General features: G+C 42.6%; 1 protein-coding gene across 1 annotated transcript in view; it reads right to left on the bottom strand.

Annotated features, from left to right (window-relative positions):
* Positions 1-11,523, bottom strand: part of KCTD1 (potassium channel tetramerization domain containing 1) — a 212,169-nt gene that overhangs the window by 119,149 nt on the left and 81,497 nt on the right. The window lies entirely within an intron of this gene.

Here is an 11,523-nt window from a genome sequence, read left to right as displayed (position 1 = left end):
TCAGGTTTAGCACTGAGGATTAACTCAGCAGTGGTTGCTAAACTCTTTGAAATCATTAGATGAAAGCAGAATTAGATCTGCACTAAGTATACATGTCATTGTTGTTTTTGTTATTATTGTGGGAATTTGTCATTCTAAGATTATTCTATTATTGAATAATTTTCTCTCTGGATTTCTGACATCCTCAGCTCTATTTAGGAAAAATGTGTTTCTTTCACAAGTATTCTTAGCCTTTTGTACCCCAAATAGATGTTTATCTTAGTAGAGTATGAATCCCATGGGATATAGTATGTTTCTTGTTTTCCTCCTGAATGCCTAACATAAAACCAAGCACATAGTAGGTGCGCCTACGATCATGTGTTGAACTGAACTGAATCTAATGGCTTGCTGTTTCAAAATGTCATCAAACAGCTGTCATTAAATACTGTTTCCTCTTGCATTAAATCAACTCAGAATGTTGGCATTACAAACAATTTTTCTTCCTGAAATTCCAATTTGCAAGCCTTCATAAGTCTGTCCAAGGATTCCAGCGAGGTATCTGTGACCTGGGTAGGGAAGCAGGAAGCCAGGTTCCACTGGGGCACCTGGGTCTGCCTGGGCTCCTGCCCTCTGTTTTCCCTGGCTGCACTTCCTACCCACCCCCAGGTTCACACCTGCACCGCAGAGGCATCGGACCAGTTCCACCGAGCTCCTCCTGGCTGTCCTAAAACAAACCAACAAAAGCTTGCCACTCTAGGTTCACTGCCAGACTCGGAGTTGGTTAACAATTCACCGAGAAAGACAGCTCTGAAATTGCTCCTGCCTACAGAGGGTGAGAGTGGGTATATATAGAGATTTCCAGCTTGACGAATCTGTTGGGGAGATCTGAATTTGCATTTAGGAGAGGGAGCTTGTTCGTGGAGCGACTGTAGGAACATTGTGCTGGAGCAGCCTGGGTGCTGGCACTTGGAGGTTGGACTTGACTCTACAGGCTCTGTGGTTTGATCCCAAAGTCACAGCCCACACAACTGGCATTTCCCCTGGTGGCTTGGAGGATCTTAGATGATAATACTCAAGCTCTGTTTTGGAAGCAAGGTTGAAGGGGAGATGGGAGGGCTGTGGTGAAGCTGTGTTCCTTTCTGCCCAGGAATCTGTGCCCCTGTGTCCTCAGGCTAATTAGGAATAAACTCTGAAGCTGATGCCACAAGGTGCCGCTTCCTGAGACAATACAACAAGGGAACATTTTCCCTGCAGCAGGAGACCCTCTGGGATCCAGGGTCGAAGGGAAATGACTCTGAAGGTCTCCTGCAAACCCTCTCCCAGTAGAGTTGAAATGCTCCTAAGGTTTCCCTTGACAGTAGTTGCCTAGTTGTCCACCATTTTTTTTTTTAAAGATGTATCCAAACATCAGCTTCCCTGGAAGCTCAGTGGTAAAGAATCCTCCTGCCAATACAGGAGATACAGGTTCGATCCCTGCTCTCGGAAGATCTCCTGGAGGAAGAAATGGCAACCCACTCCAGTATTCTTGTCTGGGAAATCCTATGGACAGAGGAACCTGGCAGGCTACTGTCCGTGGGATCACAAAGAGTCGAAACTGTTGTTTAGACTGAGCGACTAAACAACATCTAAACATCAGTGTCTCTGGAGTTGGAGGGTTTCTGCTAATCTTTGTGTAAGGATAAGAAATGTCCAGGCATTTCTCATTGTTTCACGAAATGTGTTACTAATTCTAAAGTGTTGAAATTGGAAAATTATTTACATACAAATTATATAACTACCACCCTGGAATCTATTTGCAATTCCAACGTGCTTTCTTGAGAGTAAGGGGGCAGAGGAATTTTCATAACTCCAAAGAAAGACTCATCTTAGGGGTAATGAGAGGGAACTGCTGTTGTTATAGAGACACAGACCTAGTACTTCTTTTACAATTCCCGCCATATTGGGCAACATAGGGGAAGGGGATTAAGAGGTACAAACCTCCAGTTATAAAATAAATGTCACTGGGATGTAATTGTATAGTGTAAGGAATATATGGTCAATAATGTTGTAATAGCTTTTCATGGTGACAGATGGTAACTCGACTTCTCATGGTGATCATTTTGTATGAGATGAAAATACCGAATCACTGTGTTGTACACCTAAAACAAATATAACATTGTCTGTTGATTGCAATTTTTTAAAATCCATAGCAAATTAGAATTGGATACACACTGAAGATGATGATTTTCTATGTAAAGAAATAGATGTCTTTGGTTGTGTGTGTGTGTATGTGGTGTGACCCCATGAGAAGAAAACCATCAGTGAAATGATATCTTTCAGAAAAATATTGTTTATGAAATTAGTATCAAGATAACCAAGGCCTTACTTTCTTAAACATCTGTAGGACTTTAAATTAGGACATTGTAGATTGTTTTCTTCTCTGGCCACTTGAAAATTCATTCCCTATCAATTTCCTCTCTACTTAATAATGCATGATTAACAGATTCCATAAGGTGATGTTAAATGAAACCCCCCAAACAGCAAAAGTAATATAAGTGGAATTATCAAGGGGGAAAGAGTGGAGAAGTTAACAATATAAAGGGACTAGCTCATGCAATTTTAAATATTCTTTTTCTTCAACATAAAAAAGAAGAAAAAAAGAGGTAGGTAGGGTATAAAGGCAGTTCATTTGTATGATTGCATCTAAAACCATTACACCATAGAATAATACAAGTAAAAAATAAGGTAATTAACAGGATTCATTGAGAGCTTAACCAAGGTCAATGCTGGGTTTGCTCCCTGTTAATTTGTAACTAATTGGCTGCTACTGATAGACTTTTGAGACTGAGCTCAATAGAATGGAAGCTGAACCCTGAAAGCCCAGCAAATATCCCTAGTATCTTCTTGTGCTTTGTTGGTACTATTGAAAAATCAGAAGTTGCATTTAAAATGTTTCTTCTTTGTGACAATAAGCAGTGTTCTTTTTCTTTTCTTCCTTTTTTTCTTTTTGACATAAAAATTTGCTTTGGGTTGAGGGGAAGGGAGACGTATTACTATTTAACATTTTAAAAAGTCAATTAGCGTAGCCTGTTCATGGGTCTTACCTCCAGTGCATAAACAGCGTTTTATTATTCGGACCAGACGGGGCAGGCACCTTTAATAATGTGTAATTGACCTTAGTGTGATGCATTAGTGTCTACAAAGCACTTTCATATGTTTTATCTCATCTCAACTTCACAACAAAGCATGAAGGAGCGCTATTGTTATTCCCCACTTGACACAGAAGAAAACGGAGGCAGAGAGCATTTAAATAGTTTGCACCCAATTATTTAACCCACATATTAAGGATGCAGTAACCCCAATACTTGGACCCCAAATCCTGTATTCCTTCACTATTCCAGATGCCACCTAAAAAATTACAGTATCCCGGGGGTTCTGAGAAATAAGCTTAGTGCTTGGAGCAGAGCTCCACTCAGTAACTGATAAAACCCACTCAAGATCTCTCCCTTCCTGACAATTCACAGCTCAAATGTCAGGGAAAAGAAACACTTCCTACCCCTCTCGCCTTTCTCCCGCCCCCGACAACACTCTTCTATTCCATTCAGGCTGTCAGATTCCTCTTGCAAAGCATTTGGGATTCCAATCGGGGAGCAGAGGGCACTTTGCCTTGATTCTCATGGCAATGACAACTAAACTCTTAACATTCATTGTTGAGGGGGAAGTCGGCACACAGATTATTCACAAGGAACAGAAAATTCCCGACTCACCTCTGGTTATGAAATAATTCCTCTAACTTGATCTTAACCCTCTCCTGACTCAGATCCAATATCACAGATGGAAACTTAGTTTGGAATTTAGGTCGGAACTTAGGAAGCTAGTTTGGAACTTAGAAAGACACATTGCTTATAAAGTTATTCACTCGCAGATAATTGAGTAATATACTGAGAAACTAAATTAATTAGACATTGGCAGTCAATTAACGAAAAGATCACAGGGATTTGGCACCGAGGCCAGCCAAAGTCATGTGCAAGTTAAAATTCTGGGAGAAACCAAGAGCCCATGAGTAAGAACAGATGATCTGTGTGCAGTAAGAATTTAACTTCTCTGAAACCAAAGCTCCTTGACAACAATATTGAGGAAAGACATATTAGTAAAATCACTGGCCCACGATACCTATCAGGCACTATTCATGTGCTAAGGAGTAGAGCAACTAAATTCCAAATACAGTGAGCTAAATACACTTTGGAACAACCCAGGAGGGCCTCTGGAAGATGGTGGAGGGAGCTTTGTGTGCCCACTGAGAAGTGTTTGTTAAGGCCTTTGTAGATTTCATTGTTGTCATTTAGTCACTCAGTTGTGTCCGACTGACTCTTTGTGACCACAGGAACTGCAGCCGGCCAGGCTCCTCTGTCCATGGGATTTCCCAGGCAAGAATACTGGAGCCAGTCATCATTTCCTACCCCCGGTGGGGATCTTCCCAAGTCAGGGATTGAACCTGCGTTTCCTCCATTGGCAGGTGGATTCTTTACCACTTAGCACCCGGGAAGGGGAGGAAGGGACAAACTGAGAGAGTAGCATTGACACACACACGCGCATGTACGCACACACACACACACACATATATATTATAATGTATAAAATAGATAGCTAGGAGGAAGCTGTTGTATAGCACAGGGAGCTCAGCCTGGTGCCCTGATGACCTAGAGGGGTAGGATGGTGGAGGAGTGGTGGGAGGAAGGCTCAAGAGGGAGGGGATATATGTGTACATATAACTGATTCATGTCGTTGTATAGCAGAAACTAACACAACATTGTAATTATAATCCAATTAAAAAATAAATAAATCATAAAAATACCCATACTGGAATGAAGAAGTTAGTGTTGTATTTATTGGTATTCTGGAATCATTTATGGTGATTTTGCATATTAACTAGCAGTCATAATATAACCCATTTCAAACAGACATTTCTTAGGAAAAAAATCACAGGGAAGCAAATGTAAGCTTTGCTAAAACATCCCTGCTGCTGCTGCTGTGCTAAGTCTCTTCAGTAGTGTCCGATTCTGTGCGATCCCATAGATGGCAGCCCACCAGGCTCCCCCGTCCCTGGGATTCTCCAGGCAAGAACACTGGAGTGGGTTGCCATTTCCTTCTCCAATGCGTGAAAGTGAAGTCGCTCAGTCGTGTCCAACTCTTAGCGACCCCATGGACTGCAGCCCACCAGGCTCCTCCGCCCCTGGGATTTTTCAGGCAAGAGTACTTGAGTGGGATGCCATAATATGCCATATTGTCTTTTAAGGGCTTCTCTGGTGGCTCAGTGGTAAAGAAACTGCCTGCAATGTATGAGACTCGGGTTCAATCCCTGGGTTGAGAAGATCTCCTCGAGAAGGAAATGGCAACCCACTCCAGTATTCTTGTTTGGCGAATTCCATGGATAGAGGAGCCTGTGTCCATGGGGTCACAAAGGAATCAGACACAACTTAGTGACTAAACAACAACAAATCATTTTTTTTTTTAATGGGCAGGAAGTGTTTGGTGCATTCTCCAAGAAGAAATTAACTCACTGAGTGCGTTTACACCGAATGCAAAATAGTAGATGGTACTTAATTCTGCAACCATTTAAAGAAATCGAACCTCATACTAGTGGTAAGGTTTTTTTTATTCTTAGATGGCACTGTTAAAGAATGACAAATGAGATTTCTCTCCGCGTGAGAAAATTACCTCAGGTAATTCAAAGAGAGTGAAGTCACAGGCATGCTACAAACCAGTGCATGAGTCAGATTACAACAAGTTCTTTTTATTGGTTCTCATGCTCAGTTGCTTCATTTCGTCCAACTCTTTGAGACCCCATGGACTGTAGCCCGCCAGAATCCTCGGTCCGTGGGATTTCCCAGGCAAGAATACTGGAGTGGGTTGCCATTTCCTTCTCCAGAGGATCTTCCCGACCCTGGGATCAAACCCGTGTCTCCTTTGTGCCTCCTGCATTGCAGGCAGATTCTTTAGCACTGAGTCACTGGTTCTGGGTGGTAATTTATTAGAGCCAGAGTTATCAGAGGGGCTAGTGGATTACTTTACCAACAAAGGTCCGTCTAGTCAAGGCTATGGTTTTCCCAGTAGTCATGTATGGATGTGAGAGTTGGACTATAAAGAAAGCTGAGCGCCGAAGAATTGATGCTTTTGAACTGAGGTGTTGGAGAAGACTCTTGAGAGTCCCTTGGACTGCAAGGAGATCCAACCAGTCCATCCTAAAGGAGATCAGTCCTGAGTGTTCATTGGAAGGACTGAAGTTGAAGCTGAAACTCCAGTACTTTGGCCACCTCATGCGAAGAGGTGACTCATTGGAAAAGACCCTGATGCTGGGAAAGATTGAAGGTGGGAGAACGGGGTGACAGAGGATGAGATGGTTATATGGTATCACAGACTCAACGAATATGAGTTTGAGTCAACTCCAGGAGTTGGTGATGGACAGGGAGGCCTGGCGTGCTGCGGCATGGGGTCGCAAAGAATCAGACACGACTAAGCGACTGAACTGAACTGAGTGGGTGTCACATCAGGATGACTGACAGTACAGTGCTTCTATTAAAACTGATCAGTGTGGGGGAGTCCCGAGACAGATGAGAAAGGTGGGACTTGCGAAGTGGAATATGGATGGATATCGATGAACCTCTTGGGTTAGAGCTGCCAAGTACTCCAGTGCAGACTTCTAAGTGGCGCTAGTGGTAAAGAACCTGCCTGCCAATGCAGGAGACAAGACATACAGGTCGATCCCTGTGTTGAGAAGATCCCTTGGAGGAGGGCATGGCAATCTACTCCAGTATTCTTTCCTGGAGAATCCCCATGGACAGAGGAGTCTGGTGGGCTACAGTCCATGGGGTCAAAAAGAGTCATACATGACCAAAGTGACTTAGTATGTGCGTATACTTCCCTTTAAAATGTCTTTCAGTCAAACACACTGCAACTGTTTATTCAGGAATGGCCGGGCATGCTGGAGAACCCAGAGATACTAAGTAAAGTAGACTATGGTCTAGACAAGGAGCTTCTATTTTTGTGGATTAAATTCAATTTCAAGATGGTTGTCAGATCAGATCAAGCTAGTGTGGAAATTGAAACAATGCTGGAAAAGCTCAAAGAAACAAAGGCCCTCCTCTAAATGGCTTAGGTTCTCAGGAAATGTTAAACAGTTAAGTTAAAGGCTGATTTTCTAAGATACAGACCATGCAAATATACTGCTAGCTGATTCATAGATACTGGTAGTTCTAACCCTATTAGAGTCAAGGCCTCCTTTTCATAACAAATATCTTATAACTCTTCCTTACTGTCCTGCAAAACAAGTCATAGATACTATAACTTATCTACACATAGATTCTCAAAAATCATCATATCATTAGTAGAAGTAGTCAAATTTTTAAAGATAGAAAGTAGCATGGTAGTTGCCAGTGGGTGGAGGAAGGAGGGAGATTTATTGAATGGGTCTAGAGTTTCACTTTTGCAAATGAAAGGAGTTATATGCATGGATGGTGGTGATGGTTGCACAACAACATACGTGTATTTAATATCACTGAACTGTTTACTTCCCCTGGTGGCTCAGACAGTAAAGAATCTGCCTGCAATGCAGGAGACCCAGATTAAACATACCTAAATGTTAAATGTATTTACCACAATTAAAAAAAAAATCATTATATTGACCTATATGTAATGTAAAAGAGAAAGTAATTTATTTTGAAATAATACAATTAACAAAATGTTAACGCCTGGCCACAACTATGAAAACATGAGTTGATTAGAAGCTGGTTATCGGAATTGCCTGATGGTCCAGTAGTTAGGACTCTGAACTGCGGGGGGGCCCAGGGGTTCGATCCTTGGTTGGGGAACTAAGATCCCATAAGCCATGCAGTACAGCCAAAACAGCAACAACAAAAACAAACAGAACAGAACAAAAAGAAACTGGTTCTCCATGGAGTTGCCATGATGTGAGTGGTACAGACTCAGTCTAATATGTATGTGTCCAGAGCAGAGATGCTGAAGACGGCATTTACCAAGTGGTGAAGGACTCTTGGGAAGTTCACAAAATAAAACACAATTTTCTCTCTATGTACATGGTATTGCATTTGGGGGTAAATTCAACATATTTAGAATCATGCAAAGATATGCTGTGTTCCTATGTAAAGTAAGTTGGATCCTCAGGTAATTATGAGCAGATTTTTCACTTACTTGCTGGGTTGAGAAGGATATAAGATACGTCTTAGTGGTTTGAGACTGTTGCTAGCACTGCAGGGCATCTCCCATCCCTGGCTCTTGCCCACCAAATACCTGTAGTATCCCACAATCATTGTGACAACCAAAAGTCCCCCCCAACGATTTCATCATGCCCTTTCTCAACAGCCATTGACAAATGCTGACCCTACTTAGTGCCCCAGACCCAGTCACTCTCTCTCTGATGCTGCATCAAGATTTCTCATTCCACCATGATTTCCTCCTTCTTGGAACTCATAGTTAGCTTGTCTTTTATTGATCATACATAATACAATGGCTTTTAACAGTGTTGCCCACTTAGCTGAAAACCAAATACAAAGGATCTTAAATCAACATGCTCTCTTTTCTACTTTTATAAAGTTTGACAAACAAGCTGATGTCAGATATTGGTTCTAAAAATTAATTATTTGTGTATGTTGCCAAGGGACCCCTCACCACTGGCCTTCAAGCAAGTACAGTGACCTGAAATACTTCCAGTCGTTTAAAGAAGACTAACTGAAATTTGAAATGGATCCGAGTTAACACATACTTTTACTGTAGTCTCTTGACCGCCCGCCCCCTCCCCGGCAAAAATCACAGACTTAGAGAAAAACTTATGGTTGCCAGGGGGGCAGGATAGGGAAAGGGATAGTTAGGGAGTTTGGGATGGACATGTCCACATTTTTATATTTAAAATGGATAACCAATAAGGACCTACTGTTTAGCACATGGAACTCTGTTCAATGTCATGTCCAATGCCTGGACAGGAGAAGAGTTTGGGGGAGAATGGATACATGTATATGTATGGCCAAGTCACTTCACTGTTCACCTGAAACCGTCACAACATTGTTAATTAGCTATATCCCAAGACAAAATTAAAAAGGAAAAAAAATCATTACTTTCAAGAATGCAAATACCCTGAGAGCAGACCTTCTCCATTTTCTTGTTTCTCACAGTGTCTCCCCTGTGGCCTTGAACCTAGAAAGCACTCAATAAATATTCATGAACATGATTCAAATTTGCCCATGTAAGATACTTATGGCTTCCCTGGTGGCTCAGCAGTAAAGATTCTGCTGGCAGTGCAGGAGACGCAGGTTTGATCCCTGGGTTGGGAAGATCCCCTGGAGGAGGAAATGGCAGCCCACTCCAGTATTCTTGCCTGGAGAATCCCATGGACAGAGGAGCCTGGTGGGCTACAGTCCATGGGGTCTCAAGGAGTTGTACATGGCTGAGCGACTGAACAACAAGATATTTATAGTCACTATCAATATTAAATTAATCAAAACACCCTAGCTTCAATCCCTCCTGATAGATGAAACTTTAATGTACGATTCACTTTCAAGTATGTCATCATCTCACAATCAGTGAAAACAATCATGAGTCAGTCGTGATGGAGATCAAAAGTCTTCACGAAGGTATTCTTCCAGTGATTTCACTGCAGATAAAATGAACTACCCTGAAATCTGCAGAGCAATTATGTCAGATAGCCTCACGTCATCACTTTTTCATTCCCAGGATAAAACTATTTCTCTTGGTCCCTACAAGAAATAAGTGTGGCTAAGGCAAGCAACTCCCAATTAGAGTGATATCTTCACTGTGGAAAAAATAAATAAATAAACGTGTAATTAAATTTTGCAGGTGCAACAATCCTGCCACTGCGAACCATAGAGGAAACCTGTGAAATTATCCTGAGCAATTTTCTCTAGTGTAATTTGGAAATTAGCCCACCTGGAGACATAAACCCACAATTTCCTCTGCGATTGTCTTATCACGTTTATCTGGTCTTAAATGATGAAACTCCTATTGCAAAAAGAAACAGGTTTGAACACTGAAATCTCAGCCACAGAGTGAAAGATTTCAGAAGTTTGAGTTCTAGGCCCACTGACTTTCTTGGTGGCTTTAAAGACCATAAAAACAAACCGAGAATACTGCAGGGCATAACTAACCTGCCAGAAAACCCTTGCCGATCGTGGCACCCTGGATACGCGTGCAGACTTGAAATGCTAAGTGTTTTGCCAAGGCCTGCCTTCCTCAGAAACCACACGCAGCGTGTGCTGAAGAACTAGGTGTGCCTGCGAACCGGGCTTAGGGAACGGTGCCAGTTAACACCAGATTCATCAACCCCACTGAGCAGGACCACTTGTAACTTCGTGTCTTCACTGGTGGGAAGGGAGACCTGATCTCAACAGCAGAACCAAGAGGGAAGCCAGAAATGGTGTGGTCTGTTTCTCCAAGTGCCTGTCTGTGTGACTTGGGGAAATGGCTTTCTTAGCCTCAGGCTCACCAGATGGCAGAGGAGAGTCTTTATTTGCAAAAGTGCTTCAGGATCTTCAAAGGAAAGATCAACCATTAGGCAAATATTTGTTGGTCTTTTAGGTTATGCTGGTCACTGTACCCCCTGGATTTCTCGGGGAGTCTGGATCACTTGGAAATTTGAGAATTTATCTTCTCTCCTTTCGACCCTCCCCAAAGCCTCACGTAACACACTATTTGAGGTGGGGGTGGGGATGGGGGTGGGGTGGACACTGGAGCTCCTGAAACAGAGCAAGGGTGGAGGCTATAATGTCAGTCACGGCGAGGTATGATATTGCTCTGTTGTTCGCATGGCTTGCTTGCTTTCACTTCATACAAACACTTATGCATAAAATACCTACAGAAGCACACCCTCCACATGTGCTTGACACTGACACAGCTGTGCTCCCTTTGGATGTCATCATTTCAGGAAGCCTTACTAACACTGCCCCCCTCCCCATCTGTCATTCAGCTCAGTTCAGTTCAGTTGCTCAGTCGTGTCTGACTCTTTGTGACCCTATGGACTGCAGCACGCCAGGCTTCCCTGTCCATCACCAACTCCTGGAGCTTGCTCAAACTCTTGTCCATCGAGTTGGTGATGCCATCCAACCATCTTATCCTCTGTCATCCCCTTTTTCTCCTGTCTTCAACCTTTTCCAGCATCAGGGTCTTCTCCAATGAGTCAGTTCTTCGCATCAGGTGGCCAAACTATTGGAGTTTCAGCTTCAGTATCAGTCCTTCCAATGACTATTCAGGACTGATTTCCTTTAGGATTGACTGGTTGGATCTCCTTGCAGTCCAAAGGACTCTCAAGAGTCTTCTCCAACACCACAGTTCAAAAGCATCATTCTTTGGCACTCAGCTTTCTTTATAGTCCATCACTCACATCCATACATGACTACTGGAAAAAAACCATAGCTTTGACTAAACAGACCTTTGTTGGCAAAGAAATGTCTCTGCTTTTTAATATGCTGTACAGGTTGGTCATAGCTTTTCTTCCAAGGAGCAAGCGCCTTTTAATTTCATGGCTGCAGTCACCATCTG

Source organism: Bos taurus, chromosome 24 (genome assembly GCF_002263795.3).
Source record: "Bos taurus isolate L1 Dominette 01449 registration number 42190680 breed Hereford chromosome 24, ARS-UCD2.0, whole genome shotgun sequence".
In the NCBI taxonomy this organism is placed as follows: domain Eukaryota; kingdom Metazoa; phylum Chordata; class Mammalia; order Artiodactyla; family Bovidae; genus Bos; species Bos taurus.
This window is presented reverse-complemented; position numbering and strand designations above follow the sequence as displayed.